The sequence below is a fragment of the Phoxinus phoxinus genome (genome assembly GCF_949152265.1).
Source record: "Phoxinus phoxinus genome assembly, chromosome: 12".
NCBI lineage: Eukaryota > Metazoa > Chordata > Actinopteri > Cypriniformes > Leuciscidae > Phoxinus > Phoxinus phoxinus.
The window spans coordinates 30,853,149-30,868,758 of record NC_136887.1 but is presented as its reverse complement, the minus strand read 5'-3'; the positions used below and the strand labels follow the sequence as shown (position 1 = coordinate 30,868,758).

General features: G+C 38.3%; 1 protein-coding gene across 2 annotated transcripts in view; it reads right to left on the bottom strand.

Annotated features, from left to right (window-relative positions):
* Positions 1–15,610, bottom strand: part of psd2 (pleckstrin and Sec7 domain containing 2) — a 77,295-nt gene that overhangs the window by 36,380 nt on the left and 25,305 nt on the right. The window contains exons 4-7 of one of the 2 annotated variants that reach the window (XM_079631354.1): positions 14,987–15,109; positions 12,235–12,325; positions 6,583–6,613; positions 4,426–4,694 (exon numbers count right to left, since the gene is read on the bottom strand). The gene's annotated coding sequence lies outside the window, so the exon portion shown is untranslated. Of the gene's footprint in view, positions 1–2,296; positions 2,509–4,425; positions 4,695–6,582; positions 6,614–12,234; positions 12,326–14,986; positions 15,110–15,610 lie in introns of those variants that run through there. The other variant, XM_079631353.1, reaches the window with a different exon arrangement.

Genomic DNA, 15,610 nt, shown 5'->3' with positions numbered 1-15,610 from the left:
TAGAGCAAATATATAAATAAAATAAACAGTGATTTTCAGGTGTTCCATGTAGGTCTAACAGTATGAATTAAAGTAATTAAATGTAAAATAACACTGTATATAATCTTTACTGCATAAACTAAATAAAGATGAATCCTTATTCAACTTACAAAAGTGATTCAGTCAAAGAGCAGAGAGTGATTTCTTTGTCGTTTGATTAACAAAACCAGACAGAAAGAGGAATATTAGGCTGCTGTCTTTATCTATCTATCTATCTATCTATCTATCTATCTATCTGTATATATCTGTCTTTATCTATCTATCTATCTATCTATCTATCTATCTATCTATCTATCTATCTGTATATATCTGTCTTTATCTATCTATCTATCTATCTATCTATCTATCTATCTATCTATCTGTATATATCTGTCTTTATCTATCTATCTATCTATCTATCTATCTATCTATCTATCTATCTATCTATCTATCTGTTTGTATCTATATATCTTTATCTATCTGTAAATATATATCTGTCTTTATATCTGTCTGTCTGTATCTATCTATCTATCTATCTATCTATCTATGCTTGTATTTGAATTTCATGTACATTTCCTATTAAGGAGTATATGTGCATTACTCAGTCAGGGACTCTTATAAAACCATTTTAATTTAAAGTACATTAATATGATTCAGTGATAAAACCGCACGCACACACACACACACACACACAATAAGTCTACTGCAACAATAAGTGGCATTCTCACAATTATGAGGTTTAAATGAAACACTATCCATGCAGCCAACACAGTCTGACCTATCCAATCTACCTGTCTGGGACTATTAACACAAAAGAGAGCCAAACACACACTTCATCTCCTTCTCCATCTCTATGCAGTCTGGATACTGGACGTCTGCGTGACCCACTAACCCTCTTCAGACGTGAGATGACACCGCCGCGCGCGCGCGCGAGCAAGCACACACGCACACGCACACACACACACACACAAAGACTGACCATCACAAATGATCAGCACGCGGTGTTTAACTCTCTCGGGAGCTGCAGTGCGCTAAATATATCGATGCCGTCTACCTTACCCACATACAGCCGACTGCGTAATGCTGTCTTTTTCGTGCGTAACGGGCTACGGGACATCAAAATAGAGGCTTCAAGTGTAGACAGGATTCTCCCCCCCCCCTTTCCTGACACAGGGGTCCTGTGAAGGAGACCACCAAGTAAACGAGTATGAACAACTGAGCCGTGTGTAAATGTGATTTAAATCACCTCGTTCTGTCACTTCCACTGCTGTCAAGGTCAGACGTCCTATTGTATCATGTCACCGTATCACTTACAACGTCTTCACTTAAATCATCCTAGGGATATAAATCTCATTAAACGCATCCACTCACCAGCTCCAGGCTGACGCTTACACACACACACACACACACACACACACACACACACACACACACACACACACACACACACACACACACACACACACACACACACACACACACACACACACTTTAACAGGTAGAGAGAACAAGTGATCATTTAGGGCGTCTTGTGTCTCGTCTGGCATGTCTGGTTGTCTGACACCTATATTCCCAGTGACGAGTACATTATGATAGTTGGGTTAACAATGGATCACTACATTGCAATTGCATTGCATCGTCTGATATAAAACTGCATGCATTTAAGATGCATCATCATTTGCAACCATCCATAAAGCTGCGTATTACAAATGACTTGGGCAAATACTCTGCACCCGTTCAAAGCATCACAACTCACAACTAAATACAGGCTGTCTCTAACACATACAGTGGGTCCTTGTGTTTAAGGCATCGTGGAGTAAAACACACACACACATATACAGAGAGCCTGAATCGCAGCCATATTATCCCCAGCCTCCCAGTGCAGTAACCATGACAACAGGATGGCTGGGAGACACTGCGCTCTCTCAAAAGGCTTCGGCTGGTGCTTTCTTCCTTCCAAAATAGAGCCCAGAAGCTTTTCAAGAGCACCTCGTCCTCCATATAAAACAGAAGGGGTCTCTCCCTCTTTCTCTAGCATTTAAAAACACCCAGGCCACGCATATAACCTGAGAAGAGAACACGTTGCATTTTCATGCATAGGCTACTAGAGAAAATAACTGCCGGCACATCAAATGAATGCAACTTCACATGCAAGCTATAAATGTGCATCAAAGAGCAAAAGCATTGACATGAGCATAAAATGCGAAACCGTTTGTGATGCACGCGATAACCCAATTATGTGCGTTCAGATTGGATAAATAAGATATAATATACTCACCGCCAAAAATGCAATACAAATCTGTACAGCAAATGAAGCAATTGTGGCAGCGCGCGCACGTCTTGTCTGTCTATATCATCCGAGCGGATCTATATGCTGTTTTTAAGGAGGAAGGCTTGTTAGAACCGAGTCTGACACCTGCCGTTTCCACAGCACACCGCTACCGACAGACCGACCGGCTGCGCGTGAGAGCGCCGCTGTGTGTATGTGTGCGTGTGTGCGCGCGCGAGCTGCGGCTGTCTCGTGCCCCCGCGACGCGCTGTACGAGCAGCAGTTCAGACTGTTGCTCACAGACTTTACACATCAATAATACATTATACAGCACAATTCATGAGCACTGGGGGGTTTAAAGAGAATATTCAGACTCATTCGTCTTATATAAGCCATCACGTCAATTCAAAATCAATATGACAGGAGAAAAGGAGATATTTGCATACCATAAGGTTGGTTTCACTTCTCTAAAATGTAGAGTATTTGTGTATGAGCAGTTGATCTTACATGTTTTCACTCTCCCTTGAGAGATAGCCTATTAAAATGCTTAGATTAAAATTAAATGTATTAAAAATATATACATCAGTCATTTTATGATTAAGATTAATTTGTTTTAATATAATCTGAATGTCTAAGACAATTCTGAGAAATATGTAAATAACTGCCCTAGTACTGTATGTCCCCAGTGTTGAATACCACCATAAAATTATTTTTGTAAAAATCAAATGTAAAAAAGCATCTGGTATTATATCATAACTGTCTTATCTGCTGTCCTGACACTTGTCTCAATACAACAATTCATAATAAAAATACAGTAATTAATTGAAAATCCTGAATGTTCATCAAATAAAATATCTTTATTTTTAGTCAGGCAATATTTCAGGCATACCTTTAAATTGGGACCTAATTCAAGAAGTTTAGGAAAATCTTGAAGAAAACAACAACAACAACAACAACAACCAAAAAAAAAAAAACAGTAAAAACTACACTAACAAAAAAATCAGTAAAAGTGGAAATGATACCGGTAATTTTTCTGCCAGGACATTTTCTTTTAACCTTAATACTCGAAATACCTAATCCTCTGATTTTTTTCATAAAATATGGGAGCCATTTGGAAATGTTTAGGACCCCCGCGTCGCAAACATTATGTAGCTACATTCTAAACATTACATTATGATTTGAGTACTTTGTATATTCATCATGTGAGATAATATGTTGAAATGGAAGGTTTTTTTTTTAGAAATATTGTTCATTTATTTTCTCAACAAATTTATGTTGTTTTCTAATTTGCCCAAAATTCTCACCCTCTGGTCAAAATATACCTCCATTATATAGCTGATTACTGCCTGAATGTATGCCACGGTTATATTCCACCCTGTTCACTAGTTTACGCAACATCTTTTACAAATATATGATGATACTGGGATATTCATAAGAAGTTTTGAATAAGCATGTACTGTATATAATTGGAATTTACTAACGGACTCAAACCCTTTACAGTAACTGAGATACAGTCCTATTTGATGTGACATTACCGCCTATGACATTTACATGTTGTGCTTTCACTTCTCCAAAAATCAAGACGGTTGCCTATAATGCGTTATAAAGCGTTTTAAAACCCTATTGCAATGTGTAGAAAACAGCTGATTTTCTATTTGTGACACATTAATGGTCTGCACTTTAAAAGAATATTAATGGATCTATACATTTGGATTATTTGACCTTTAATGCCCTTAATTAAGCATTAGGGTATGCAAAAAAAGTGAAGGTTAACGTGCGTTAAGCATAATTATCTTTTATATTCTTATGACAACACTAAGCCATATAATGAGCATGATTATGTGACAATGGCTATTTAGGATGACATGTCTGTGTGCATTTTTTAATAGAGAGAGAAAGAGCAATAGTGCTAAAAAAATTCAAAATGTGGTGACTGGGAGCTGTCAGATATTAATAAAGCCATATGAGATTTTCTGAATGGGCAGGTCTCTCCTGTTTGTGTTTAATTTGCATTTTGCAGCGGAGCATAAAAATGAGCCAGAACACCCACACTGTCATCCTGATGTTCATCCAAGGAGAAACTGGAAAGGAAACCGGTATTAGAGAGAAAGTGTAGAGGGAAAAAAAGAAAAACTTACCATTCACCTGCGCTAATGATACTTCAGGGACCTGAGGGTGGGTTTATGGGCTCTGCTTGTGTAGTTGAGCGAGAGAAAATGAAAATTGTGGCCTGGGATCAGGAGGACCACAACAGCAGACCCCCAGACACTGTCAATCTTAATCACTTATTCATTAGACCTCCACCCTCTTCCTCCTCCATCCCTTCATCCCATGGGATCCGGTGGAGGCAGGTTGGGGGTGGGTGGGACATCCCGGCTCGACAGCAAGAGGATTCCTGATGGAGTGTCTGTTGGGAATGTCGCAGTAAATGGGGGGATGAGAGGAGACACAAACCGAGGGTGTTTTTTTGGGGGGGGGGGGGTGAGAATGGAAGAAAGGTGTTATATAGCTTAAACAGATGGAAGTTATTGTACCGTGGATGGATGGGGATAGATAGATAGATAGACAGACTGGAGGATAAATGTGTACTCTCAAAAATAAGGGTTTCGCAGTGATGCCACAGAAGAACCATTTTTGCTTCCCCAAAGAACCTTACAGTGATCAGTTCTTAAAAGAACCATGTTTTCTTAGTGTGAAGAACAACAATAATAATAAAAATCCACTTTAAATAATCTTTTGTGCAATGGAAAGGTTCCAATGATGTTTAAGGTTCTTCATGAAACCATATGCCAAAAAATAAGCTTTCTTTTTAGGAGTGTGGAATGATGAGTTAGAGATGAATTTCACCCTCATGTAAATTCAAACTGAAATTTAGACAAATATCTTATAGCTATAAAACAGCTTTTTGCATAAAGCATGGACTGAATATTTCAATTGTTGTTGACTAGCGAGATTCTCCTCCACCGAAGCTCTGAAATCTCATACACGGCGGAAGCTAAAACGGCATTAGTTCTTGTTTGTGAGGTAAAGGGAAATTTCATACCAGTTTAAAAATATAAAAACTCGAGAATGAAATTTGAAAGCTGCAGCAGATGGGAAGGTTTTCGGTGAAAAGTGACTTTAATTTTGGCCTGTTCCTCATCATACGGCTTCAGACTTGGACAATAGCAAACAAGTTGGTGTAACACTTTATGGTGTTTTAATTTTGTGTGTCTTTTTGCACTATAAACTTTATATTAATCTTTATGTAATTCCAATAATTATTGTAAATTATTATATAAATACAGTCAAACTTTACGATATGGTCTAATTTTTTTAGGTTAGTTAATGCATTGGCTAAAAAGAACTATAAATTAGCCTTTTTTTACAGTTTTTATTCATCTTTGTAACTAAAAATACTTAATGTTACTGTAGTTCACAGTGCATTAATACACAGATATGTATGAAAGATAAAACGTATTAGTTATTGTTAAAATGTACATTATTAATAAATACTAAATGATGTAAAAGGATTGTTCATTGTTAGTTCATGCTAACTAATACTAATATTAGCAAATTAAACCTTACTGTAAAGTGTTACCATAAATAGTAAATCATAAAATTTTTTTTGATGAATATTCCCTCACGAAAATGAAGAGATGGTGGCTGGATGGGTGGGTTCACTGATGGATGTATGATGAATGGAGAGAGCGTGATGGAAAGAAATGATTGATGGATGGACAGAGGGAGAAAATAGAGTGTGACGGAGATGGAGACGTGGGAAGAGGAGGGAGAGACTGGCCTCGGGGATACTTAGCAAGCGGAGACAGTAAGAGCCAGGGGATGGCATGGACTGAATCTGATTGGTCATTTGTGGGTCTTCAGTCCAGGGATGAGAGTGAAAGAGACGCAGCCGGTTTCCCAGAGGCCCTTCCTGAACCCTGGTCCGCTCTTCCCAATGGGCTGTTTTCTCACCACACAATACACACTGGCTGGAGGCCAGCAGGACTGTCCAAACAGAAGCACGCACAGACAGAGAGAGCCTGCGAGATAGTGGGGTGAATGTAAAGATGTCTGGGGGTGTGCAGAGAACTGGTTAGTCTAGATTGGGGAAGGGGGGAGGAGCTGTACTGCAGGCACAAGGCATTGTGGGTAAACTCCATGGGGACGGCCAGGTAAGGAAGGCGGTTAAAAGAAGCTGAGTCAGCGGGAGTAAGGGAAAGAGGGGGTACATCATGGATAGAATGATTAATGTACAGTATGTGGCACTACGGAGATATAATTAATAGAGTAGAAATCTGTCATCGTTTACTCACCTTCACAATGTTCTCTATTACTTTCTTTCTTCTGTAAAACATAAAAGGAGCATTAATAAGAGGTGCATTTATTTGATGAAAAAAAAACTAATATTGTTACAATTTAAAATTACCGTTTTCTATTTGAATGTTTTTTCTATTTGAATTTTTAAAAACATAATTTACTCCTGTGATGGTAAAGCTGGATTTTCAGCATCATTACTCCAGTCTTCAGTGTCACATGATCCTTCAGAAATCATAATCCTAATATTTTTAGTTTTCTATACATTTTATTCACGATACTTTAATGAATAGAAAGTTCAAATGAACAGCATTTCATTAAAATATAAATCTTTTGTAACATTATAGGTACGAAAGGCTGTGCTGTATCGCTGAAGGCGTTGTGCACGACGCGAAGCCGTAAACAACAGAAGTAACTTATGCATTATTTCACCAATAGATGGCGGCAAAGACTGTCTTTATGAGCGAGTCAGTCAGCAGAGAAGACTTTTATATTGAAAGTATACAGGGTACCCCCAGGATCCTCCAACTTAAATTCAAGGCTTTTAAGGCCTTAATTTAAGATGTTCAAATTTTTCAATGCTTTTAAGACCCCGCGGGTACCCTGGTATAAACTCAAACTTGTGATCACGGAAAACCCATTAACTTTTAAAAAGACAAGATATCGCAGCGACATTCAAACGGATTTTTTTTAAATTATGAATATAGGACTGACCTGAAGGAAAATGCTATGTCTAGGCGGCCGTAACGATACTGCAGGTAGCAGCTAGCCTACACTCGTTACTCGATCTCTCACAATACTCTACTCTAGCTCCAATGAACTAACGTTATATCAATGAGAACAAACAAGTGTTTATATTGCTAAGACTGGTTGCTAGGGGTGTTGTGATACATAGAACCATAGACATTAGAGACTAGATGCCCTATTGGCCGCTGGGCACTGAGAAATACGGCCGCCATCTTAAACCGGTCGTACTCCTAGTTTCGTTGCTTAGCATCAGTCAGATTCCAGAGCACTGTGGAGCATTTTCCTGTTCTAATCGGCGGATTGGCCCGGGATTACTTTTCACAAGTACATTTTAACATTACCGTACTATTGGTTGTATTTTGTGAATAGAATATTACCAGATAATTCACCTTTGGCTAAGCCCCGCCCCCCTTAGTTACTGTTGCTACCTCCGACAACTTCATCTGGGCTCTGGTTTGGTATCAACATGGCTTATGCTGTGACAGCTCTTCCTGCTGAAATTTTATCAAACTTTTATAAAGCAGCAAATAAAGTGTCCGATAGAAGTAGGCAAAAGTGTCTGCAGTGTGCGTTTGAAGGCTTTATTCAAGACATACGGTGAAACGCGAGCAACAACAAGGCATCCAAATACAGGCAAAAGCAACGGTCACAGTCAAAAAATGAACACAGCATATCCTAATCGAGACGGAGGCTGTGACTCACAATATCAGGAGAAACACTGTTCATGCAAAGCTGGGTAGGTCTCTATTCACTTCTATAATCGTTATTATTTACAAAGCAAACGGACTACGCGAGTATAACGTTGTATTTATTAGCAGCGTGTGCTAGCGTATCAACAATTAGGGCAAGAGAACCGAAATCATAAATCTAAACCAGCATAAAACTGTCTAACTATAACTTCACAGTAAGGTTAAAAGCTAAATGTATCTTAGAGCACAAAAGTGAGCTTGTTGATCCTTGAGGGGTTTCGCTGACTGAGAGGACGTCCACACAGTTTAATCCAAAGACGACACTTGTCAGTATTTAACTTCGGTTTTGGGAAGGGGGAAAAACGGACACCCCCCTCCAACCTCTCTGGGAAACGCATATCTGTGTTACAAATGCCCCCGGCACAACGTTTAACCTTATTTTTATAAAACGACGACATAATAGCCTGCCGAGACCAAAAATATGAGCCGCCTGCGTTGAAGTCAATGGAGCGCCGTGAAAAAGTGTCGGAGCCTCTGTGGGAGCTCGTTCTTGGCTGCGCTGTGATTGGTCAATCTACATTCTAGGGCGTGGCTTAGCCAAAGGCGAATTGAGAAGGAGCAAGGATCTTTGATATTACGGTACTGAACTCGTAGCCAGCTAACGTTAGCTAGGTTATGTTTACTGCACCAGCTGGTGTTCACCCGGCATGGAGGTTGGGTAACGTTAAAGTAATAGTTACAAGAGCTTCACGGTTATCAGATACAAGCATTCAACGGCCCTGTAGTATAAACATATAAATATAGGTTATTTGTGTTTACGCCCGTGATATCAGGAAGCAATGTAATAATGTTACCTGTGTAATACACACATGACGGCGATGCGCAAATCGAGTGTGTGTGTGTGTGTGTGTCACAAATCATTATTGTTTCTTCAACTTATTAAAATATCTTACTTTACTGCAACTATCTGTTTTTGCTTCTTTATCATATTTATAGTGTGTGATTTATAAAATACCTTATATCCTACATCACATATTTTGATTTTGGACGACTGGTCACTTTATATCTTATATCAGAATATTATATTACTGTTAAGCCTACTATGAATATTAAAATATGCCGAACCATGTGTCCTGTATCATAGCTACATGAATGACATTTTCAGAAAAAAAACCCGCGTGAAAATCAGTTCGGTATTCAGTGAGGTATTAATTGTAATAAGATTAATTAAATGCGCTGACAGCTCATTGCACCTGCCATACAGATTACACTGAGTGGAGCGGGTGACCGGTTTAAGATGGCGGCCCCACGGCTCGACCGCGCTAGTAGGCAGTAGCGGTCGATAGGGCGTCTATCTATATGATGTCTATGCATAGAACCGTTTGGTGAAGCGGTCATAGCCGTGTTTTATCTTGAATAAAACACAGCTATTGACCAATCAGAATCAAGGATTGGAACTAACCGTTTTATAAATATATATATTCCAAGTCTTCCAAAGTCGTATCTTTTCTGTGAGGAACTGTCGTAGTTATGCACAGAAAATCCACTTTGTTGAGGCTTTCAAATCCCATTTTGTGCAGATTCAAACATTAGCGCATATTCAAAAGGTCAATGGTTCTAGAGCTAAAGGCAAGCCTATCGATTTTCAGTGAATAATGGATTACATTTGACATGATTTAAGGTGCATACATCATGATTCAAGGTCACATTTACTGTTGCTCAGCGAAATCCAGTCATTTCTATGTGAATTGGTGCAATGAAAAATTGTGCCTAATTTTGTTATGGGTTCAAGTTTCGTAAACTGTGACACACAAGTTTGCATGGCCAGCCAATAGCATGTACAAACAAAGCAATACTGAAGTTCCCCAATGGACGAGGCGATCATTCTGGCAGTGTCCACGACCACTTGTATCAGATTTGTATAACACTATACATTTCCATATTATCAAATGATTCATAAAAAAAAGTCTGAATAGCTTTGGATGTTTATTTTGTCATCATTATTCCTGTATCATTCATCCTACTGTCTTTCGCCTGCAAAATTTCGGTGAGGAACTTGAAATGTGAGCACACCTTTATGGGAGATTTTGAGAAGCTGAAGGTGAACGGTTGCTGGGGTGCGCTGGCATTTTGGCTGGTTCATGGAGGGAAGCTTTTGGTTCAGCTGTGCGGTATCAGCCCAGTGAACAGGAACAAGTCATCCCTTGACATTTGAAAAGCCTGACAAGACCATAATATCTGCAGAACTGCTAAGAATGTGTGTGTGCACATCTGAGCTTTATAGTCTAATGTAAGATCTCCAGCTAAATAAACCCTTTTTATAAAGACTTTTTCAGACCTGTAGACCTGTTTGTTCCGAAACAGGGACTTTATTTGTTACAATGTTGCATTTTCATCTTGGTTTGGTTCGCTTTCACAAGGCAACATTTCAAAGCGTACCAAAATGTGTTTATGCAAGTCGCATGAGTAAAACTGTCCTCTTATTGGTCAGAGTTCACCTATTTATGTTCCTCTGCGTCATCCATCAAGATGGATTGACAAGTTGGCTCCGCGGGCTTATTGTGGCTTTATCTGTAGCTGTCGTGACAGCTCTTTGGTTCTCAACCACAAAAACTCACAGAATCAGAGACTGTTGCTTTTTATGTAACACATGTCCTGTTATGAATCATGCTACCGCTTGGTTCGTTGATCCATTGGGTCAGATTGCTTTCTCACCTCAACCAAACCACTCCAGAGTTTGTTTTCAAATGGTCTGAGACCTCCTTGCTCAGGCAATTGTTTTGGTGCGGATCCGAGCGCAATTGGAACGAAAGAAAAAAAAAACTTGGGAAAACCAGGCTAAACTGGCTACAAGCTACACCACAAGTCAGATTTGTTGTTTGGACACCCGATTTGAGTCACATGATTTGAGGTATTATCATATATCTGAAAAACCTCGAACCCTTAAAGAATGAGCAATAGTTAAAGGATTAGTTCACTTTCAAAAACAAATTTCCTGATAATTTACTCACCCCACTGTCATCCAAGATATCCGTGTCTTTCTTTCTTCAGTCGAAAAGAATTTAAAGTTTTTGAGGAAAAAATTCCAGGATTTTTTTCCATTTAATGGACTTCAATGGCAACCAAATATTCCAATGTTCAAAGATGGTTCATATGTCCGTCTCAATGCAGCAGTAAATGCTCGACTCGATCCCAGTCGAGAAATAAGGGTCTTATCCGGTGAAACGGATGGTTATATTCACACACACAAAAAAAATGTATATACTTTTTAACCACAAATGCCCGTTGTGTACCATCTCTGAGATGCGCTACGCATTGCGGCATCACGTTGGAAAGGTCCAAGGCCTTGACTTGCCTCCAACTTCAAAATCGTCCGACATCTTTGTTTTAATTAATAAAAAAATGTTTGTGACCTTTCCAACGTGATGACGTAATACATCTCAGAGATGGTACAAGACAGGCATTTGTGGTTAAAACGTAATTTTTTTATTTTTTTAAATGACCGATCGTTTAGCTAGATAAGACCCTTATTTCTCGACTCGTGTAGAGACTTTGAAGCTGCATTGAGACGGACATTTGAACCTTCTTTGTACATTGGAATATTTGGTTGCCATTGAAGTCCATTCTGTGTAGAAAAACCCTGGAATGTTTTCCTCAAAAACCTTAATTTCTTTTCGACTGAAGAAAGAAAGACATGGATATCTTGGATGACATCGGGGTGAGTAAATTATCAGCAAAATATTTTTTGAAAGTGAACTAATCCTTTAATAGAGCCTTGGCAAGCACTATTAAGTATGATAAATCTGCTCTGCTTTCCCTTTCGTCTTAAAGGTATTTAAGGCAGTTTATTTCATTAAACACTTTTAATGAGTTTTGGATGAGAAATGTAGCATTTGATAGATTTAAACACCTCCTTGATCTGCTGCAAATAACTGCCAGGACGTCTGATGACAGAAATGTCATACTTAAATGTCAGAGTGCTTAGCAGTAATAGAGCGAAGCAACCAAACAAAGGGCCAGAGCGTTTATCTCGCCACCACTGCTGCCATCTCTACACTTCCATTAGGCAAACACAATACCATCTGATCACTCACTGCTCTGCTTTGTTCCATGATGTGATTTCCTTGTGTGTACGAGTGTGTTCAGGACTGCACATGTGCATCACCCCGACTGCTGACAGTGCAGAAACAGAAGAAAGATCAGCATCTACTGTACCTTCATGGCTTTGTGTCTGTGTGGATGTCTGCTTCTTCTGAATTGAGCCAAGGTTGCCGCCTTTTATTTGCACAGTCTGTGATTCAGATACCTGTAAAATGCAGAAATCTTATGAACAACTGCTGCCATGATCAATAGAAAATATACACTACCGCGCCATTCAAAAGTTAGTTTTTTTCTTTAAAGAAATTAATACTTTAATTTAGCAAGAATGCTATTTTTTTAATCAAAAGTCTTCATAAAGACATTTGAAATGTTTTTACTTCAAATAAATGCTGTTCTTTTTTTATTCTTTAAAGAATCTTGAAAAATTGTATCACAGTAAATATTAAGCAGCACACGTGTTTTCAACATTGATAACAATAAAGCACTAAATCAGCATATTGGAATGATTTCTGAAGGATCATGTGACACTGAAGACTGGAGTAAAGATGCTGAAAATTCAGCTTTGCATCACTGGAATAAATAGCTTTTTAAAATATATTATTCACATAGAAAACAGTTATTTTAAATTTTAATAATGTCACAATGTGTCTTTTTTTTACTGTGTGTTTTTGATCCAACAACTGCATCCTTTGCAAGTGAGATTTCTTTCAAACACATTTTCACAAATCTTAACATAACAGTAATAGCACAATGGTAATTGCGGCAAGCATTTATGAATAAGGTGCATGCTATAATGAGCCTAATTTACATAAAAAGGCATGTTTGGCTCAAAAGAACAAATGGCTTAATTTAAATACAGTACAAAACATCTATATTTTAGTCCGTTTAGTGCTTAGCTATTACATTTAGTTCGTTTGCGGTAAAATATGTGCAAATTTGGTGCAACTGTTCAAGATCTCTGCCGCAGACATGCTTACACATGCAATGCCCATGTGTGCAACTGAGAGAGAAAACAAAAGAGAGAAAGTGCATGCTAGAACGTTGGATTGCACATTGTGACATTTACACAGTATTGCAACATGCTGTCATGCTGTCACCAAACACTGAGTGTATAAAGATGTCAGCTTCTACCTGTCATGTGGAAAATTGACAAAAACAACAAAATACCCGACGGGGATCAGAAATAAAAATAATGTTCATGCGACTCCCAGTGCCGACCAGACGGCGGGACGCAATTATGGCGGTCCAATAATGAGCTAGTCAGCACGGGTTAGCATCAAGAGAGACAAGAAGCAAATCTGACATGCAGACTTATCTATTTAATTACCACACACTCCTGATGTGTGTGTGTGAGAGAGAGAAAGATGGTTGAGGGTTTATTTGGTTATTAACACATCCATTATCAACACACACACACACATTACTGATGGGGATGAATTGATATTATAGTGCTTAGCCCAGGTTATGAGATAATGCAATTAGCAGCTCTTGCTAAGGCAATTACTCAAGTCATATCTAGAGAGCAGCGAGTAGACTTGAGTAACAGGATTGTGCAAAATTCACAATTCAATAACTGGATGCATTTTAATTCATGAGTTGGATTTGAATTGTAATAGATCTGGCCACACCCCGTATTGAATTAGAATTTAAATTGTAATGACATGGGAAAGGAATTTATTAAATAGCCATGCAAAGAAAACACAGAGCATTCTGGGAAATGAGGTATTCTTCTACCATGATCCACAAAAGCTAATGTATTAATATATATATATTAATATCTCTCTCTGTGTCGATCTATACAACCTTCAAACATCAAGGCGTTTTGAAATCCAAAACTTTTCAACAGTATTTAAAGTTTGAAACATTAGTTTTTCTAGTGAAAGTTTCTAGTAAGTTTGTTTCTAAATTGATCAAAAGCGCCAGTGAAGACTATTCTATGCATTTCAAATAAATCCTGTTCTTCTGAACTTTCTATTCATCAAAGAATCCTGAAAATAATACATCACAGCTCCCACAAATTATTAAGCAGCAAACCTGTTTTCAACATAGATAATAAAAAAATATTTCCTGAGCAGCAAATCAGCATATAAAATGATTTCTGAAGGATCATGTGACACTGTAGACTGGAGTAATGATGGCTTTGCCATCACAGGAACACATTCCTGTAATAATTTTTCACAATATGACTGTTTTACTGTATTTTTGATCAAATAATTGCAGCCTTGGTGAGCACAAAATCCTACAGAACCCAAAGTTTTAAAAACTTGTGTATATACAATAACTGCAATAATTAGCCAGGATAACTAAGACAATAATAATGGCAATCCCATTATGTTGAAACCAAGCTCTACAGATTAGCACAAAAATCACGTCATTCACAAAGTTCTGCACATCCCTGCTAGTGTGTTCAGTGATGATCCGACTCATTGATTGAGCTATTAATGAGCATGTGCAGAATTCAGGAGACGATACCCTAAAATCAAAGCAGAAAATATGAAAAAGGTCTGCAGATTCCTTCGGGGCCAGCTTATCACTCAGAGAGAAAACTGTTGGAGGACACAGACTGGAACAAAGCAGACATGAAACTGCAGACTAATACAAACATGCACAGAAAGAAACAGAGGGAGGGAGGGGGAGCAAACAGAAAGAAAGACAGAGGGAGAGATTAACTGGTGAATCGTGACCTTGCCAGCTGGTGGTTGAAGGAGCTACTCACACACACTCGCACATGTCCGGATATAGCTCTCTGGAGTGCACGGGCTGTCAGGTTGGCACTATGATGCAGTGGAGGAGGGGTGTATATAGGGTTTAGAGTTCATACCAATCCCTAAACATCCCCTCCAACACAAACACTCCACATGCTTACCCAAAATCCCACAGGCTGGCCGGGTGTACGCCGTCCACAACTGGCCTGGCATGGACATCTGATCTCTGACCTCCATACGCTCAGTCCAGACTTAACAGCAGATCTCACACTCCGTCAACAAATCTGCTTCAAACATTTGCCATGATGCACACATAAAAATGTTTTCATCATTATAACAACAACAACATCTGTTTTTATACATTTCATGTGTCCTAATAGTTAGTTATTTGCGTTCAATATTATAAGGTTGAACTTGAGTTTCAACGTGAGTTTTTTTTCACCAGATTGTTTCACAATTTATTTATTGAAAATGGCCAAATAAAGAGCAAAGTTACATAACGTTGCAACTTGTATTGGGTAAGTTACTCTAAAAAAGTAATAAATTACTAGCTATTACATACTGAATAATTACACTCTCTAAAAAATAGTGTATTTCTTATTACTAATTACTTTCTAAATCCCATATCATCATTGACCAGTTGAACAATATAATGATGGACAATACAAGGACACTGACCAAAGTATTTAAAGGGAGGAGGTTAAATTAAAAACATACATTTTAACATTAGACGTCACATTTTTATGTTAAATTCACTATTGTTTTAGAATTGTCTATACAGTATT